This window comes from Anopheles funestus, chromosome 3RL (assembly GCF_943734845.2).
Source record: "Anopheles funestus chromosome 3RL, idAnoFuneDA-416_04, whole genome shotgun sequence".
Lineage (NCBI taxonomy): Eukaryota > Metazoa > Arthropoda > Insecta > Diptera > Culicidae > Anopheles > Anopheles funestus.
This window is the reverse complement of record NC_064599.1, coordinates 58,338,092-58,359,180: the sequence shown is the minus strand read 5'-3', so window position 1 is coordinate 58,359,180 and position 21,089 is coordinate 58,338,092. Positions and strand designations below refer to the sequence as shown.

The 21,089-nt window shown below is 40.1% G+C and overlaps 1 protein-coding gene across 8 annotated transcripts in view; it reads left to right on the top strand.

The window, feature by feature from the left end:
- LOC125767524 (zinc finger protein jing homolog) overlaps window positions 1-21,089 on the top strand; it is a 154,024-nt gene that overhangs the window by 65,020 nt on the left and 67,915 nt on the right. For 3 of the 8 annotated variants that reach the window (XM_049434170.1, XM_049434169.1, XM_049434171.1), the window contains one exon: window positions 17,171-18,506. The gene's annotated coding sequence lies outside the window, so the exon portion shown is untranslated. The other 5 variants (XM_049434176.1, XM_049434173.1, XM_049434168.1 and 2 more) reach the window with 5 other exon arrangements.

Sequence of the window (21,089 nt, the reverse complement as noted above, 5' to 3'; positions counted from 1 at the left end):
GAGTACATAGATGACGGAGTAGCTACCTTACAGGTAGTATCTCATCATGGATATCATAGCCTGGACAGCAGATCTATGGAGAAGATGTCTTTGATATCTCTCAAAGCTCTTCGGAAGATTGCATCAAGCATAACAACAATGACCCAAGTGACATACTAGATTGAGAACTTACTTAAGACTTTACTTACCAGACAGTAGAGAAGCACTATCATGTTTGAGTAAATACTTCAAGTTTTTCAGTTGTTTAAGGCAATGGCTAAGCCACTACAAAAGAAAGAGCTGTCATTTGACTTACAAAACTCTGTTGGGCAGATCATGCGTTGAAAAAGGCACCGTCACAAACTCAGTCATACCGACGACTAGAGAGTAGAGTACTTAATCTGAGTGCTGTTGTGTTGGTCAGCAAGTTATTCCTTTACTGCTAGCATCTACCTGTACATAAACAAATGGTTTGACAGCTGTCAAAATGACAATTGAATATTTTCGCACCTGATTAAGTAGTTGTTTGTTTGTGTTCTTTATCCCTTCAAATGTTTTTTTTAAAATAAGGTGTTGAATGTAAAATAAAAGATACACAAGACTTACAGAAATGAAAGTGTTTACCAGCCTACTAAATGAGACTAAGTGGCCCAACAGAAACAAATGTAAATGAATATTTTTAAGTACAAGTGATTCGTTCGGATATGTTTCAACATACCGCCGCGTTATGGTTTCTCGAGCTAATAATCTAATGTTTTACGTGACTTTTAAAACTCTTGTCCACAGTTTCAAGTAATACATTGCCACAGCACATGCAACGGTGCGAGTGTGAATAACAAATCGTACACTTAGAAACAATCGTCATGCAAATGCGTATAACAAACACTCGATTCGCGTGCATTCTAGCAAACGGAACACTTGCCGGCAATTGGAACACGAAAGTGCACCACAATACGCACCAGGGAGTGGGGGAGGAGGGGCAAAAACATGGCACCTGACGAGAAACGTTTATCGCCTACAAAACAGCAAACGATTGCGGTGGCGAAGGTGAAACATCGGAACCGGAAGAAACAGCAGAACAGGGAGAGAGAAAAAAAACTGCACCGAGGTCAAATTGGAACACACGCACCCCGCATACGATGGTGCACACATCGATCTTTGTGAGTTGGATATTATGCAAATTATTATTAATAAAACAACAATATCCCAACAGGAATGTAATGGCAAGTAACGGTGGACCATTGCACATTGTATTTGCAGCTCGAGCGCGTAGACGAGCGAAACAAAAAAAAACACACACACAAAACGAACGAAAGTACTTACCGCACAAACAAAAACAAAACACCCAACGGAACAGACTGCAGCCCTTGCACCAAAGGTGCAATTAAACGGGAGCTCTTCCTTTTTTTTTTGTTTGTTGCTGCCTGCAACAGGTGCCAAGGTGCAAGGGCTTTCAATGGTGCAACGTTTTGCTGCAATTATATGGTGCCAGCCGCGCTACAAGGGCGCTGAGCCAGGCCCCGTTTTGGGGTGAGAAATTATAGAGCCGCACAGATGAGCTGCAGCAGAAACCGCACGTCGCAAACCATATGCAATTGACAAATGCGTGAACAAAGCTCATTTTGCTGCTCAAGTGCATCACTACGGTGCCACTTAAATGTGCAGTGTGAAAGGTGTTTTGATGCAAGTTGTGCATTGTTTCGTACAAGTGTGTGTTTAAATGTTTTTTTTTATTCTTGTTTCCCTTTTTGGCGGAAATGTTTATCAGTGCTTTAGAAATTATTTAAATCAAAATAAATAGGATGTTATTTAAAATTAACTTACTGAAGACATGAAAGTGTTTACAAAGTTAATAAATAATTTAATTAATTTCCAGTATTAAATCATGCCCTTAAGCAATATTTTGATTTGAAAAAAAAACTTATTTTCTTAAAATTGTTAAAATAATAAATAAATTGTTAAAAAAATAAATTGTTAGGCAACATGATGCAGTGAGTGTTAAAAAAAAATATTTTCTTATCAATTCAGAACATGTATTATTTGTTACACCTTAGCATCAAGCTACTTATACACAAATTATTCATACTCAACGGTTTGTCAGTCTTATCAAAATACATTCTCACCGTGACAGGCACGTAAAATGAAATGAAAGAAAAGTCACCCTCCCCCGTTGATGGATCGGACCGGAAATTGATGGTTTCCCAATGTCTCGATGATTAAAGTTGGATATTTAATGAACACGAACGCGCCGCCAGTCACGAGCGGTGGTGGTTTGAAAGCATAATTGTTCATGTACGTGTGCTCGTGTGTATGGGTGTGTGTGTATGTGGAAACAGTTCTCTCAAAGCCCTTATTTTGTAGTACATGCTGGAAAGGGTGTTTTCTCTAGGGTGAAACTAGCCACAGAAGGAAGACAATCCCAACCCCAAAAAAAAAGGGTGCGAACAAACACTCCGTGCGCGTTTAAACCGACCGTTTGGGTTTTAGGGGGTGTTGACCGAAAGCGACATATCTTATTGGGACTTTTGAGGTCCTTACAGGATCAAAAGCGTGACGGAAAATGTATGCAAAAAAGTCCTATATAAGCAATGAAACTACACTTAGGGACACATTATTGGTTGTTGCGCTAAAAGGGTTAGTTGGAAAGGGGTTGGGAGGGGGAGGTTTCCCCTATTTGCTGTTCGGGATGTTCCCTGTTGTACTTTCGTCCCTTTTGTCCTCTTCCCCAAAAAAAGGGTAGAAACCTTACGCGAACGCAAACCGAACGTACGCAAGCGTTCGGTTTTAATTTTAACAGGAAATGAAACATCTCATCACGCACACGCACCGGCATGACAGGATGCGCGTGAGTGTCACGCGTATACTATGAAACGATAACACACACACACACATGTCATGCCATTTCGTATCTGTAATCAAATCTTTTATTCGCATATTAAAAATCGGACCAACTGTCGATGGGAAGAAAATTGTAGCTAAACTGTCAAGCAGGGAGTCATGTTTGTAATACCACATAAGGTTTATTATGGACTTAAAAGAAGTGGGAGAAAATAATGAAATACTTTTTCTAACACCGGTATTTATTTTTGTTAGTGTTATAAATCTAGTAAAAAAATAGCAAATAATTCCAATTAGCTCCTATTAACCAGAGAAATAAAAAAATTTAAATAAATAAATAAATTTTCAATTTAAAATAATGTGTCCTACTTCAAAGCACAATTTGGAATAAAAACATTGATTTTGTCTATCTTGCTACAGGTAAATTATGTTAAGGAATGGCAGTAATGGCCATTAATGGCAGGTCAAGACCTCCCTTGAAGTTTTAGTACCACATTAGACGAAGAAGCTCCAATTTTTTCGAGGTTTTTGAGATGAAGTTGAGATGAAGAGAGTTTCTAGATTATTTTCAATTAGTTGTTGAAATTAAAGATTTAAAGGCAAAAGTATTATTTTTCATTGAATCTCAAACATTCTTCTTCTAGCATTAGTGGCAAATCATCTAAAGTTCTTGGGTCTACTATTTCTGACTTTCGTTGACTTTATTTACGTCAACCGTCAGTCGATGTACTTCGTTAGGTTTGAGCCTAACGCTTGTTCTTGATAGTTTTGATCAGCGCTCTGAATTTTTATGCTCTGTCGATAACTCTTGGACCTAGCCAAAGATTTCGCGAGTCGCAGAAAATTAAAGCAATTGATTTATTAATTGTAAATCAAAAGTATCTTTCACATATAAATCAATGCTGCTCAAATTAAAACTTCACTACCAAAAACTTGTTAAACTACTCTCTGGTGGGTGTTTTCTTGCACGTAAGTATCACCCTCGAAAGGTGCGGACCGATAATCAAGTTCGACAAGAAAACCAGCGAAAAAAAACCATTCGCCTTTGGTTGCATCGTGAATCCTTCGTCCACAAATCCGCACACTCTCTGAAAGGGATTTGGCCACGATAGAAGCGGAGTGTAATTCAATCATGTTTCGAAAGCTGAGTGGCTCTCGATGAAAAACCAAGCATACAGCACTGCCATCACCACGGAAACGACGGTGCGTGTTGCTTAGAATGAAGACGGAATGCACGAGAGTTAGAACATGAAAGAAAATACAGAGGAAAAAAATACATCGAAACACACCCAGGAGAGAAAAGACAATACAAAAAAAACCCCGAAACAGTAAAAAACAAAATCAATCCAACTTCATCCGCTTCATCAGCCCTCCGGCGGCAAAAGTTTCCTTACGCGCCACATCTCCCTTTTGCCCCCTTTGGTGCGCTTGCGGTTATTGCGCACAAAAGGACGAAACACGCGCCAGACATCGGGTGCAACCATCACGAGCCAAATACATGGCCGGGGTTGGTGTTTTTTTTTTGTTTTGTTTCGTTCATTATTATCTTTTCACTCTTTTTTGTTTGGTGTTGTGTCGTGCTGAAATAATTGGGAACGACGAACCCGGCAAAACCCCGGCATGGATGGGTATCTTTGGTCGTAAATTTGGAAGGAACAGAACCTGACGCCGGTAGTGCGATGCAACAGCGAGCGTACGGTGCAGTTTCGATGCAGTGTTTTTTTCTGTGTATGTGTGTGAGTGCAATATACGGCCCAGCTGTTACGATTCCCGACAGCATAAGGATTAAATAATCTAATCCTGAGTAGAGCCAGAATCACGAACATACGGAACCGATTGCTGGAGCTCAGTATGATGGTAAAACTTTTTCCTAATGAAACGAACTATTATTTGTTCGTGAAAACTCTTTTTTGTTCTTGCTTGTTTTACCATATTCACTTTTATTATTTGTCATTATTTTTTATGATAAAATAATTTTCTATCTTGAGGATTGTTTTAGTTTTTTATAAACCATTTTTATAAAATATATTTTGAGTGTAATTAAAAAGAGTTTTAATTTATAAAACACGAAAAGAAAAAAATCCTCCTACTATATTATAGCTGTACATTACGATTCCAAATAGGATGTTTCATCTCCCATAATAAACATCCTCAAGTACACACCACTGTTTTAGTTTAGTCCACACAAAAAACAACCCTATAGACGAGAAAGCAATGGGCATTTTATCATTTTATGCTTTTTTCCACCATTAAACATCCGCTCTTTTTGAAACAGCGCCAGACAGCATTTATCATGCTGCTAAGCGAAATATTATCAATCTTCTCAAGAACGAAATGCAATAAAAGTATGAAAAAAATCACACTCATACACACACACACACCTAACTATGAAAAACTGAAAATTACACTTCAACCCTGGATCGGGAAAATGTACGATGGGAAAACGTAGAAAAGGAAGCCCCAAACAACCCTAGCTCGATGCGATAGTGATTAGAAGCTACAAAACCGGTAGCAGCTTTTAGTGTAAGGGAGGAAAGTTAGCGAGGAGAAACAATCATCCCTCAGAGGGCCATTTTCTATTGGGATCGTGCACGGACACGATGGCAGGATAATTCCCCTTGTCCTATTTTACACATCACAGCAAAACACCCTTCGTTTGAACCTTTCGAAAACCGCGATTCGGAAGCTCATCCGTCAGTGCAGTAGGGGAAAAATATGGGTCGAACGTCGTAAAGGGAGGAATGGGACCTGGCTTGCACACATGTTTGTAAATTGCATTTCGCTTTTGTGCAGTGAAACAGTTTTCCAGTTCACTAATAATATGTTCTCTTTAGTTTTGCTGTTAAGTATATAATATTTCTTATAAGTCATTGTAAATGAATTTTAGAATTATATAAAGGGGAAAAATAACAAACTATCTTAATAGTCTATAAAACACTCTGAGGTAAGTAAAACAGAAGTAAAAGTAAACAGAAGAAGAGCATTTTGGAAAGCTTTAAAAGAACAAGTAAAACAGATAAAACAAGGAAACAATTCAAAGACATGAAAATTAACATGAAAGTTAACAATTACATGAATGTGAGCAATAAATGAAACGATAATAATGTCAAACCAAAACAAATTTAAAATAAAAAAAACATATAAATGAACCACTATGGTAAATAAGTAAAAAAGAAAAGAAATAAATCAAACACCACAGCGAAAAAAAAAAAAACGAAACTTGAATGACCTTTTAAAAGAAAGCACAAATTGATGTGCTTCGAAGTGCAACAAAACTGAAGCTAATTAAAAACACATAATCAAGCACCACACCTTTCGCTTTTGTGGATGTGGTAAAAAATCTACCCATTTTACCCACCGGTGATGATTTCTGACTGTTCCACTGCCTTAATTACACACTTCTAATGCCGTTTCCACTGTCCATCTTGCGTCACAACCTGCGCCCCACACTGTTGTCGTCTAAAAAGAACGGTCCTAACCAATCGGTCATCTTTACTGCGTTCCCTTTGACGCTGTCTCCGTCTGTCTTGCCATCCTCATTAAAAGGACTGCAAAATTGAGTCCTCCACTGGCACCATCAAGTCGGGCTGGAGTTCACTTCACTCTCCCCCAGCGCTATTGTAAAAACTGAACCACATGGACGAGAATGACGATGACGGCAACGACAACGACGACGACGACTTATCGTTTTCATCTTCCGGCCCGGTTCACTAAGCCGTTGATGATGTCCAACATAATTCGATGGTTTGTCATCGGCTACCGTTGTTATTATCGTTATTGTTATTGTTATTATGGGTGTGAAGCCGTATTGTTACTGTTATTATTAATAAAGCGTTCGTAAGCAACACTTTGTTCGATGCTGGATCGAAGACCCCGGTCCGATTGGAAAGGGGAAAATTATCCGGGAATTTGCTTGGAGATTCCTTTCGGGCTTTTGAAGCATGAAGGTCGAGAAGGGAGAATTTAAATATTGAATCAATCATGCTCAATTTGGGTTTAATTTTCTTTACACAGGAGATTAGGCATTTGCTTGTTTTTGGGGAAATTTGGAAGATTTGGTTCTGTTTTGAAAGAATGGTTTTTTTTTATAAAAAATCAATTACTCTAAGAAAAATATTTAAAATCAAAAGCAATTTTAGATTTGATGTTATCTTTCAACAATGTTGTTTTGCTATTAAAACCATTAAAAGTTTGTTATTACATCTTTTTCCATCCTTTTAATTAAAATTGCGAGTTATCAAATAATAACTTACTGAACTTATAAATGTGCTAAAGATATGGTAAAATAAAACAGAAAAATATCCTTAATTTAAGTCATTTTTTACATGGAAAAGAAAGGAATGATCCTAGCGAAAAAAAACAACTAAATTTTCCCACTAATGAAGCGACGTTCGAAAATTTCACGCAGTAAAAACAAAAAAACTTTATCCTCATGTAACTTTCGGCTAAACTTCTTTCACCTATCCCGAGGGTGTGAAAAATCCCCATTACAGCTTAAGGTTCTTTCCGCGGTACAGCACGACAAAAAAAATATATATATTTAAACCAAGAAACATTTTTAAAATGCAACTTTTATGACGCACGGCAAAATGGCATCAAATTTTGTGCGATGCAATCTCCGGCCTCGGGATGGGAAACACTTGAAGGTATGGAAAGTATGCGCGCAAAGGCCCAAAAAGAAATGAAATAACACATCAGCAAGAAGAAGCTTTTTTTTTTTTGAAGGTTCCACAAAAAACTGTGATGTGATGGTAAGGAAGATGATGCTGTAAAGTTTTTACGAGTCGGCAAGCCACAAACTGCACTAAAACGCTCAGCCCCATGAATGTTGAAGCTTTTTCTGGCTCAGAAAGCAACCCGGGCAAACAGAAAGGACCGTTTCGTTAAGCTGCGGCAAAGATATAACAACTGCGCTGGGGACGTTTGCATTGCCCAGCACTGCGAATTATATTATTATGATAGATTTATTCCGTTAGCTGTGAGTTCCTGTTTTTTTTTTGTGATATGTAAGTAGGGTGCAACATTTTTCTGTATCTTTAGCCATTTTTTTACAGAAAGTAAATTCCTTGAATTCCTTGAATCTTTACACAAGCTATTATTGAAAAAAATATTCCTTTTTCTTCCTCATTCCAGAATGTGATATTTGTAAAATAAACGGCTCTCCTTGCAACTGCTTGGAGAACAATTAATTTCAGTCAAAGAAAATTAGTTTTTCACCATCCGTTAGAAAAATAAATATGCAAGAAGTTGCATTTAATCCTCTTCTGAAGATTGCGATGAAGTCCAAAAGTCTTCACTCTTGTATCCTTCGCACAGGTTCGCGCCTGTTGTTCTTCCATTTAGGAACTTTGCTTTTATTGCGCGATTTGTTTGCGCTTCCCTTTTGCTTTTTTGGACTCTTACACTCGGTGACCCACATTCTTCCACAAAAAAAGGTTCGGTACATCTTGCACGGCTCAAGATTTTTGGTTTGGTGAATCTTTATTGCGTTTGTTTTTTTTTCGCCTCTGCTTTGAACTCACCACCTTCAAGCAGGCGCAAAATAATCGCTGCAGAGCGTTTCTCTACAATTGAATGGGAAAATTCACTAACACGACCAACACGTTAAGCTTCTCTCCGTGCTTGAATGTGTTGTGTAGAGAAGTCCTCGTATCCCGTATCCTGAAGGATTATTTTCAGCAATGGTTGTGTTGTTTCTAGTGTTTATCTTTTCTTTTTTTTCCCCCCGGCCGGTGCCAAGTTTCGTTTCTTACTTCTGCATTTGTCCAGCAAAGGATGATGATGATGAAAATTTAATGGGATTCAAGATGGGAAGCCACCCGGAAAGTAGGGAAGGTTGCATGAAAAACAAGCCCCTCCCCCCCCCCCGGGGGAAGTAGAAGGAGAAAAGAAAAGGAGAAGCGGACAAAAAAAACATTAAGTTTGACGTTTGTGAAAACAGATTTTGGCTTAGTGTTTTGTTGCCGAGGTTTTGGTGGTGTATAATTTAAACGACTTTAAACGAGATGTAACGAGAAGCTTTTATACGAAAAAACTTTTTTTGTATTTTTTTACAATTTACTTTTTTATATTAAAGCGTTTTCAATTAGAATCCCGAACCAAATCAACAACATTGTGGAGCGGATTTATACTAAATTTGTTTATTTGTTTTGTGTTTTTCTTATTCATTTCTTTGATTATTTTTTTCTTTAGATATTCATTTGTTTGTGTATTGTTTCTTTTTTATAATTTATACTTCTCATTTGTTACTCTTGTTGCCCCGGCTTAAATATTCTCCTTTTAGTTTTAGTTTTATTTTTATAAACGTTTTTAAGTTTTTCTAACGTTTTTAAGACATTGTTAAACGTATTTATTATATTTATCATTCGTTCCTGTCATACATTTATATTTTTAAAGGTGATAAGTTGCAAAGTGAAGTTGTTTATGTTGTTTATAAACCAAAGTGTTTGCAATAGATCAAAAACCTTCAATGATGATTAAACAGTTTTCATTATCAAATATTGAATTTTAATAAAATGAAGCAAAACAGCGTAAAATACACGTTGAAAAGTACATAACTAACTTTATGAATTAAATTACAAAAATGTTTAATCAAGCAAGATAAAAAAAATCACATTTTCCCCCCAGAAAAATATTTCCCACAGTGTCCTTGAACCTCCATGGCTATCTTTATTCATGGTTTGGTGATTGTTTTTTTGTTGTTGTAAATTTCGTGGAAATTTTTCCCACAAACGCCATACCATTTTCCAACCGTAGTCGGCAGTTTAATTCGCGGAATTTCTTACGTGCCGGAATACTACACCCGGCACACGGCCGCATAGTAAAGTTCGGCGAAAACAACTTCCCTCGCTCGAGTGTGGGCTATACACCTTCATTTGCCTGTTCCCAACACAATTCTCCAGAATGGCCGACCAGAAAAAAAAACAAAACAAAAAAATCCACCCCCCAGGAGCAGGATACCGGATCGATTGAGAATGAAGATTTCGGGATGAGACTACAAGGATAAAAGTACGAAAACGAACATTATCCCGGTGCTGTTGGGCTGAAGTGGAAAAACTGAACGAAAGCAGCAACAAAAAAAACACAACAAAGTTGGTCTCTCACATCCAATGTCTCCCGGTCGGAAGAGGCTAACGAACAGCCCTAACGTTGTTTGTGTGCGTGCCAGGGTTCATCCTCGTTGCCACTTGTGCGTTTGTGTGAGTGTGTTGTTGTTGTTCCGGTATCGCTTTTTCCACACCCGTTTGCCCCGTCCCGTCCCAGAGGGATGAAATCCCGTTTGCCCCTGTTCATGGGGCGAAACGCTCGCCCCTGCTGGAACCGTTGTCCAACTACTACAAGGATTCGGAAGTTTCTTTCTGTGTGTTGGTAAGTCCGATTTGTACCGAGAGCCCAGAGAGCGAATGTGCCACACGATCTGCTTCTTCCTCCGGGAAGGTTGGTCGATTTTCTCGCCTTCCTCACTTCCCTGCACGAAAACTTCCTCCCACTATGCGTGCAGCCACTTCCGGTGGGTACGGTTTTCCCTTTTTGGCTCGCGACGCTAAGCGGAGAAGTGAAAAAAACTGTTGGCAGCTGCAGCAAACCGGGAACCGAATCGTGATTTAATCGAACCCGAAACTTTCGGAAAGATTTCGTACGGTGACGGGCTTCGAATGGTACTCGATCGTTGATGAGCCCAACTAAAATGTCCCTCGAAAGGATAGACGACGGAGGTTAGACGGAATCCGATTCCGATTCGGGTTTTGCAAAATGAAAATACTCTTCCAGTGATTATGAACTGTAGAGGTTGGAAATTTGATTCAAGTACAGGAACTATGCTATTGAAAGAGGATATTTCAAGAATTGAGTAGGTCTTTCTAAAGCCACTAAAAAGTAAGAGTTTAAAGAAATACTTCAACATCTTGGTCTTAAGTTATGCTATGTTGTGAGAGCATTTTTTGAGTGATTTTGAGGAGTCTCTGGATTCGTAATTAGTGCGACTCCAAGGAATTCCTAGCAATGGACTCTGCCACAGGGAAATTGTCGGAGTCGTGTCTACTGAGATGCCTAGCGAGATCATAGAGCCTGCTGTAGACCAAGAAACATTAATCGAGCTTAGTAACTTCCGGAACTATGTCCTGAGTTTTGGACTTTACTATCGCCCAGAACTAGACTCAGAACTTGCTAATCCTGACAGTTGAGTTGGTAAAAATGGAGTCTCATGATGCCTTAATCGGTTCTGATGCAAATGTGTACTTAGTATCTATCGGCTTTAAACATTAATTTTACACGATTAAACCGATTGACGGTTCGACATACAACGGCACAGCTGCATGGCAACGGATCAGTTATCTCGTTGTTTAAAGGTTTCCGTTTCATTTTTTTCAATAGCTTATCCGTTTTTTTACCTCGCTGTGGATACACTCAGCCCTCGGAAGACCATTTCATCCGATTTCCGGCACGCTGCCGGAGCAGTAGTGGAGGTGGCATGAGAAAAAAAAATAATAACACCACAGAAACGGACGCCCCACATCGTAGTGGGGCGGAAGCTGCGGGTTGTGTTTATGGTGCCGTATATCATCATCATCATCTGCACCCATCTTCAAATGGTTTCGCCTTCAGCTTGCGGTGTGTGAGCCGTGAGCTCAAACGGTGTGGCCCTAAAGGTTATTCAATTCCACGATATGTTTTTTTTTTCTTTTTTGTTCTATCCCATATTGCCACGGGTACGATGGTTCCACGATTCCCGTAGATCGATTTGGAAGCAGCAGCAGCAGCAGCAGCAGTAGGAGTCTGACAATACGCACACACGATGAGATGATGAGCTGCGTGAGCTGTGAGTGGGTGAGATGCCGAGAGTGAATTTTTGGTGAGGTGCACAACATATCTAAACAATCGGGGAAAAAGCGATACTCGGTGATTGAGAAGAGTTAAAACATAAACAACAGCATTAAACAGTGTTTCCTGTGTTTGGAAATTGTGTTGAACAGTATTTTTATATTCCGATAACTTTGTCACACAATTCCTTTCGCATATTATTCACCGTCTCACTATGGCTCACGAAACTGTGTCTAGCAAGATGCAAGCAGGCAAGAATTTTTTGCTTTAGTTTTTGCCATTTCTAATGCTTTTTTCATCAAAATAAAACTCACCAGAACTTCATTTGAATCAATATTCTTAGTAAAAAAAAAACACACATAACTTTTAAAAGCAATTAGGCTCAAGTGACAATTGTTAGAAATCTCACTGTGCGCATTTCATATGTCCGCTCGTTGCTCGTTTCGCTGATCATGAAATCATCCATGGTGCTGATAATCCAATCATTTAATTTTCATTTCTATTGAAGAATAAAAAAATACGATGCCCCAGCATAAAGGTTGGGTGATAGAAAAACGTGAACATTTTTTTCCCCATTTTTTTTCCCGGTGTCGATTCCTATTCTTGGAACTTCGTAAGGTTGTCCATGAGCCGCTCATAGAGTGTGTGTGTGTGTATGGGGGTTGAAAGTGCAAAAGGGCTATAGGAGCGCGGGAGGCGGGGGTTAAGGGTGCAACGAGCAGAAGGGTGTACGTGAGCAAACCAACGTGAGTCTCGCGTGCTGCCTGAATACTCGTGGAAGTGTGTTTTTTTTGTTTTCTTTTTCTTTAGTGTCTTCCGAAGTTGAATGATTCCAATTTTACAAACCGATGCAGGGTGGTGAAGAAAGAAAGAGAAAGAGAGTGAGAGAAAGAAGTGAAGCAAAGCAGATATGAGCGCGAGAAAGCGAGAGAGAGAGAGAGAAGGTGGTGAATGCGCGAATGAGTGAGCAAACAGAATGTTGAACATTTTTGAGAAACTAACGGAAACAGCGCGAGAGAAGAGCGCAAAACGGAAGAGAAAGAGATTGTTCCAGCATGCAAGAGAGAGAAAAGGGCTCGGCATTCTGGTAAATAAACAACATTTTTCTACCTGTTTCCTAACAGCGCGCACACATGCACACATGCAAACGGCAATATCTTTCTCGCGTTTTAGACGCGTTTCGGGAGCAGCGTTGTGGGATGTGCTCTTTCGAAATCAGTTTGCTCAGAGTCACTGTCGGGGACGGGTCCATGCGCGTCCTTGCTCCGGTGCTCGTGTTTTCGATAGCAAGCCACAACTCAGTTGCAGCAGTATTTTGGCTTGGCATAAGTAACGGCAGCAGCAGCAGTAGCAGAAAATAACGCACTCAGTTAGAGCAACCTAATTGACCGTTTGATCGGATTCGATACGTGCGTGTATGTGTGTGTGTGTTTAGGAGCAGATTGCAAAGGAACGGTCATAAATCGTTCGAACTGTAAACCTAAAAACCCCGCCAAGCGAAGCAGCAGCATTTGAAGAAAAAAAAGGTGTGTATTTTGTCCTCCAAGGTGAAAAAAAAACAAAACCAACACGACATGCCCTTAGTCCGGGGTTTTTGCTGAGTTACGGGGTATCGGCGTCGCTCTGTGCGATAACAAAAATGTGTAAAATTAGATAGAAATTGTTCGGTGCTCAGTGGGTGCTGGTTTTAGTTAGTGAAAAAATTCTCACCTCCGTCTGTGAGCTGCTCGCAGAATAGTTCTTTTCAATGTGGTGTGTTCGATAGCGTTGTTCCTTCCTTTACAAAAGGTGAAATAGTTGTTCTGGAGAGTTTTTTCCTTGTTTAAGAAGAAGCAAAACGAATGATGATCGATTGCCGATTCCGCCGAGTGCAATTATTGTTTGTAACCTCCACTTCCCGTCGGCTTTCACGCCTGGTTTTCCTGGTGCGTGGAGTTGCTTTTACGGCCACCACCTCTACCACCATCTTCATCAACATCCTTCAACCCTTAGGCGTGTATACACATGTGTGTGTGTTTGTGTGTGTGACGTGTGTTTTTTTTTAACTGTCAAAAGTATTCGGCGCTGCACACACAAAAACCAAAGTGACAAGGGTGAATGTGCACAAGAGTGAAAAGAAGAAAAAGGTTGACAGTCGTTAGAAAGAGAACAAACGTGAACCGAAACGTACCGACGAGCGTGAGGAGGAAGAAAGAGAGAGAAGCTGCTAACGTTTGCGAGAGAGTTCTTCTACAGTATTCCTCTTCTAAGTGCCGTACTCTTTCTATTGCGTTAGTGCATGGATTAGGATGAGTGTGTGTTTGTGTTTGTCTGTGTGTGTGTGTGTGTCTCCCCCTCTCACTTAACCAACGAGGTGCCGCACCTCGTGCAAAATACGTGCCCTTGTTCTATTCCCATGCCTACTAGACAAGAAAGAAGCTTTCTTCTGTTTACCCCAAAAAACAAAGGAAAGAACGAGACAGCGAGTGCGCACACGGTAGTGTGAAGGGTGGATGAGTGTGGTTCGGTAGCGAGATAAACCGCCTTATGAATGAGTTGTGTGCTGTGTAGGAGAAGGGCTTTGGGTAGCTAACGGGGTTTCGGGTGGGTGAAAGTGAATAGGAAAGGAAAAAGACCGCACGAGGAAAAAACGTGTGCATGTGTGTAGTGTGGGGAAGGAATTAACAGCAGTGTGGAGCTATTTGTGCGTGAATTTGTTAACTTTTTCCTTCCTTATGTGAGGAGATTCTGTGAACCGCTGAAACCACATTGTTGCTGTTGTTGCGAATGTTGTGTTATTCACGGTAAAAAGCGTACTTTTCCGTGGTTTTAAAACGTTCTTAAAAATGGTCTTTTCTTCTTACCGTTCGTTTGTGCTGATGAGAGGAAGTCGACTCTTTCTACCTGTGCTGGAACCTTCGTGTACAGGGGGTAGCGTAATTTCCTAGTGGTGTTGGTTTGCAGCCCCCAAGGGAGAATCGGTTTTACTATCTCTCTCCCTCTCTCCCGTTTCGTTCCCTGAGGGGCGAGTGTGCTGTGGCAAAAGGAAATTCAATACCATCAAGTCGTGCTTTGTGCATGAGTACGGAAGAGACGTTCTCGGAACTCTTTCTCCCAAAGATCAACAAACGCGCGCGCGAGAGTGTGTGTGTGTGTCTGGGTACGTTTGAATGTGTGCACTATTCCGAGGGCAATCATCTTCTCGATACCTCCCCGTTTAGTCTTCCCATTCGTTTCCCCCCACCCTCCTCTGCCGTTTTGGTAAAGTAGAGTCTCGTGCATGTGGTAGTGTGTTAGTGCGTGTATATCATGCCTATGCGCAGATTTGTAGTGCGCGCCGTTTCGTTAGTGAAGGAAAAGTTATTCTGAAGCGCGCATGAAAGAGCTAGAGAGCTAATCCCCTCTCTCAACCATGCTTCGGTAGCATGGTATGTGTGTTTGTGTGTGTGTGCGCTGCCTTTTTAGAACGATTGCGTAGACATGAGATTTAAAAGCGGGCCGCGGTGCAGTGGTGCATCAGTCGCATGAAAAAAAAACATTCTTCCAAATACACACACAAACACGAGCGCGAATGGGCACACAGTGAAGAACCAGCACGATCAAATATGCGTTTGATCGTGGTTCTGTCTTCTGTGTGTGTATGATTCTGTTAAGAAGAAGGGAAAAAAACTGATATCGATGAGCGCGCTAGATAAAGGTGGAACCAGCAGGCGCGTATAGGGAAGAGAGCAAAATGGAAAAGGAGTGTGGCCTGCTATGCTCGGCTCTAACATCATTATGTTTTTCCCTACCCAATATCTTCCAGTTTTCCGCTCACCTTCCTACGAACACATTGTTGTATGGTTGAATGCTGCACGCGAAAGAGAGTGAGATGTTTCCGCCGATTATATAAACTCGATGTGCGTGTGTGTATGTGTGTGTGTCGGGAAAAGAACGAACGAAATTATTTCCAGCCTGCTTATGTGTGCGTTTGTCTGCTGGTGTTACTTGGGGGTTTCTAGCATGTGGTCCCGGATAAGATCGTCCATTTCGGGACTATTTTGGGGAAAGCGTTTGACTGATGGGAAGTCATCTATGCGCTGAACACCTTCGTCCAAACATGTACCTATCGCTACATTAGCTCACATATTTCACTATCAATTCTTATACGCTTAGTACGCGCATTTTATCGTTGCGTTGTTCATTCTTTTCCTTTTTTTACCTTTACCAAATCATCAACTTGCTTTGTTTGCCCGTTAGACAGAGCGAGAGAGAACGATCGCCTCGGTGTTCGGAAACGAGTATGTGTATGAGGTGTAGCATTTTAACACGTTGGTGTGAATGAAACAGATTACCCTTAGAAAGGAGTGCCTGATGGAAACAGTGGAAAGCGAAGGTTGGGTGCGAAAGAGAGGATATTTCCGAGAAAATATGTAGCATTGCATATCTCGTACGATCCTTCCGAAGAGAAGCATTAGAAGGGGATGCTGGCAAAAAGGCTGATTCCGGTCGCGTTTGTGTGTGTGTGTGTGTGTGTGTGTGTGTGTGTACGCTTACTTCATGAACGGGCCTCCGGAAGATGGTTCTTTTCTTCATGTTTTTAAATGTTTTTATTTTTTTGGCTTGTCCTTGGGTGGGTTTTAATTGTGCAGTTTTAAGGAAGATCAATTTAAATCACTGCTTCTGATGCTCAGTGATTAAATGACAGCAGCATTTGTTGCGGAAAATTTGTGTGTAGGAAATTGTTTTCTTCTTTTTTTGTACATGATGTTGGAAGTTAAGGGGACATTTCGCGAAAGCTAACACACAAACACACACACAGCCTAATGTTGTATCCTGCGGGATGAACACACACGGACGCATCACAGGAACATTTTTTTCCCATCTGTTCCTTCGGGAAGCTACTACCGCACGAACGCATCAACATCCGATTAATTTTGACAGAAATGAGAAAAAAAAAGTTTTTGCTCTTTTACAGGGTTTTTTTCGACGGTTTTATTACCATAATCATCAATATGGTTTGTTCGAGGCTTTTTGAGCATGTTATTAAAATGTGTTGATGAACGCATTAACAAGTTCAATTGTGGCTGGCAGCACTGCTAAAGGCAATAACATGTGACTAATAATAATAATCAATAATTTTTTGTGAGATTCTATTGTATGCCTGAACAAAACAACACATCAGTGAATATTTCCATTAAACCGTGAAAAACCTTTGCAATAACCGCTGAAAACCCTGTAAATGAAGTACAGTCGAACCTCGTGGGTTGGGAGTCTGCTTTAGTTGGGTTATTTGTTAGTTGCCATCTTGTATCGATCGCATGTCTGATAACGAAATTGTTATTTCTAATATATAAGACATAATGACGATATTCTTCCCCATTTTCTATTCCAATTGACAGTTTGACAGCTGTCAAACAGCCCAAATATCGAGCCGCACACTCGCAAGGAGAAGAAGGTTTTTTTTTATAAAAATAAATTATATTCTCATTTAAACTATTTATGATACTTTAAATGTTAAGCTCAAACAATAAATCTCAAACTTTATTTTTTTCTTCTCTCCTCTATCCCACAGCATTAGCAGTTTCCCGTTTTTGTAAAGCATAAAAGGGATTCGTGAAAGGATTAAGTAAGCGAATTGAAACAGAAAAGAAACCATTAGCAACGTACGATAACAAGCTAAAGTGAAGCGGAAAGTGTGTTCTAAGCTAAGAAAAGTTTAATTTCCGTTTTCTTCGGGAAAGAAAAGTTTGTTGTGGGGCACGGTAAAGAATAGCCAGCCAGGAGTGGCAGTGTGTTGCGGGAAAAAATAGTGCAAAAATTGGAAGTGAAAAAAAATTATACGTCGAATAGGAAAGTGAGAGTGCACAGGGTTATGTTGGGCTAAAATCTGGTGCGAAGTAGAAAAGAAAAAAAAGTATCAAAAATTTGTGTCCAAAAAAAGAAAAATGCAAAAGCAAAGGGGTGTGAAAAAGTGAAGTGTTTTGAGAAGGAAGGGAAAACAAAACCGCGAAAGTAAAACGAAAGGCAAATGCAACTAAGCATAAGCTCCCGGTGCGTAACGCAGCAGTATCAACGTTTCGGTATATTGTCTTAAGGTTTTCTTTTTATGCGTAAGTGATTCTACGGTGCGCATCGAATTAGTGTTCTTCGCCGTGTATTGCTAGTAGATCGCAGGATTTGCATTATCTCATATGCATGTTTTGATGTGTGGTTGTGTGTGCGTGCAGAAATAGAAGATGACGATGTCATTCTAAGCGCGTAAAGAGTAAAGCGCCAAGGTTCACCACACATTCCATTCCGACAGCGTAGTGGAGCAGCACGGGCAAGTTGCTTTATCGATTCGGATCTGTAGCAGAACGTGAAAAAGTGCATGAGAAAGTGAGATCGGTGAAGGCTGCACTGGTGAGAGGAAAGCTACTCTCTCTCTCCAGCTTGCAGCGAAGAAAACCCGGCGTCTCTCGTCCCACGATCCCTTCGGCGGTGGGAAAAGAGCGCCCAAAACCCAACCACCCCACCCCAAACCAACGGGGCAGGGCAGTGAACGCAGAGAAGGGAGTGAGAAGAACCACCACCCGGTACACCATATTGGGGTTGGGTTTTCCTCCTTTTGGCCGTAGAAGCTTTCCCGGAAGGGATGAGAAAATTAATCTAAATTCTCGCAGCAAAAGTTCCCGAAAAGCATCACGACCGAGCATCATCAAGCGGGAACGAAACAACGGTCAAAAGCATGGATTACGAGGCGTTGCTATTGCTTTTGCTAGCATAAGAAAGGAACCCGAGCCAGTTCCAACCTTCCAGTTGGAGGCGCTTTTCTAGCCGACGTAAGCAACCGCGCGCGCACGGGATTGCTGACGGCAGGAGCGACGGTTTTATTTCCATCATCGACTTCAGTTCCAAGGTGTCAAAAGGTATGTACGGAAGAAATAGAATTTATAGAAAAAAAAAATAAATACTCGAAGCCACATTGGACGACGTGCACAGACCATAAATCATGTCAAAGTTTAGCTTTTATCTGCTTCTTTCTTTTGATTAATGTAGAAATTTAAGAGTATTCAATTTTTATTAATGTCTTTCTTGTTGTGATTGTAAAAGGGGAAAAATAGACATTTCACTCAAAATTTTATAGTAGTGAAAAATATAAAGATTTTTTTTTTGTGTATTATAGCACCCAATTAACAACTTGGTTGAGTTAAGAAAACGTCAAATGAAACTTTTCTTTAAGTGGAAATGTGATGTCATTATTAAGCTTGTGTACTCATTACATCTCTTTCGTAAATATATTATAATTCGGATTATTAATGCTCGATAAACATCTCAATCGTACGTCTTCCCCAAAGCGCAAGTTGCATCGGTTAAATGGGTGTCCCGTTTCTCTATGGAAGAGAAAATAATTGTTATAATTGTTATGGTTATGTTTATAGCAAACACTATGCAATCATGTAATTATGGTTGAATGATACACGCATTGGCGAACAGAAGGAAACCGAGAATACATTATCATGAGAAAGTGATTGTTGTATTTCTTTGGTTTCTTTTGTACTGAGGAAATATTATAAATGTGTTCTTTTTTTATATATTTTACATTCTTTATTCTTTTAATCATACAAAACTTGCTATAAAAAGTAGTTTTTTAACTTCAAAGACAATTAAACGTCGATGACTCTAAATGCGAAATAATTTTCATTTCAAACATAAATTTGTTGTTCCGTCAGCAGGAACATGTCAGAATAAGGTTTGATCCTGACTCAACCAAAAAAAATATGTTTCTCGGTCCAGCTGACGACAAAGGAAAACCAAAATACTAATTTTCGAAAAACACGCTTAACACAAACGACAGGACACAGATGCCAAACATGTTTTGCTCGAACCACAAAACACAGGAACTGGACGAACAGAAACAGCTGACTGTTTGTTCCGGGATGCAAGGAACCAAACCAGAGAGAAAAGAAAGTCCTGATGCATTCTGAAGAAGCGAAAAAGGGGCGAAGAAATTGGAACAAATGATCACCAACCAGCACTTGCCGTGTGTGTGCGGTTAAAACGAATTGATGTGTCCGGGGGATATGTATTTCTTTTTTTTCGTGGAGCCATGCCACTTGTACAGACCACAGAAACCTTACTATGGCTTCTTAGCCATGGTTGGTATGGTATGGTTGGTTCTTTTTCTTTAATATTTGGATAGAAAAAAATGTGTAAATATCATGATAACAGCATCGGAATATTATATCCAATTTTTGTTTTCTTCATTTTTCCCTCCCCCCGATCATATCTCGAAGAGGGTTTTTGTTTTTGGTTTTCTTTCGCACACACCAACTCAGGTGTTTCTGGGCGCAATGGATAACCGCCCGCGGCGACTCTAGTGGTCCGGTCAGGCTGCTGGCTCGCTCTCGTCAGCAACTTCGACAGCAAAAGGTGCTGACCCGGTGGTTATTCGACAGCCGGCTTCAGCTGTGTCGGCAGCTGTTGTTTTGTCGGGGGCCCGTAGGTTTTTCGAACTTTTTGCCCCATAATAGCAAGTTGAGTTTTAATTAATGTTAATGGTTTTGATTGAAACGTTCTGTTATGTTATGAGTATTGCTGGCAGCAAAACCCCTCATTTGTTAGTTAAACGTTCGAACAAAAAAAAAACTACAAGGAGATGGTATAAAGACCCGTTGGGACTTTATTATTCATTGAGCATAATTAATTTACATTAACGATAACTAAGTATGCTAACTAGTTTGTATGATTTATACTCTAACCGTGCAAATAGACCTGGAGCGACATTTCTCAGTGAGAGATCTCTCATTGCGATGCGATGAAATGCGATGAAAAGTTCATATATAAAAAACAGCATCTAAACGTCGTTGCCATAGAAACTCATAGAATTATATCATCACAGTAGCCAAAGAAATGTCTCGCCCAGCGATTTTCCTTTGTTTGCTAAATTGAGCTACTTTGCGAAATATCTCACTGAGAAATATCGCTCCAGGTCTATTTGCACGGTAACGTAGAGTAACGCTGGGGTGTTTGATTCCCTTTTGATGAATGTGTTTTCTTCCCGTAAACTCTATTAGTAAATTGTTAATTGTTTTGAAATGTTCGTCCCGGCTCTTGCTTACCTCAGACGAATTTAAATTTGTCTTGAAATAAGCTATAACATATGATAAATAAAGAGTATTTTACTATAAACACCAGACGGCATCAGTGAAGTACAATTCCTTGTAGTATAAACGCGCGCAGCGTTACATTTAGACAGCCAGACGACGTTTTGAACGGTATTTGTGTTTACACGTTTTATTTAGGCAGCGCGCTGTGAACAGCCAAACAAACCAGACAAACACGACACTGTTCGAAAAGTGCTCTGCCAGTTGTCGCGCAGAACTGTCACTCCATCGACAATTTCAATGCCTAGTACTGTCGCTAAGAAATCTTACCTCGTTTTATTCCAATTTCGGTGAGTTTATGTATGCTAAAAATCTGTTCCTCAATAACTATTAACAAAGCAATCC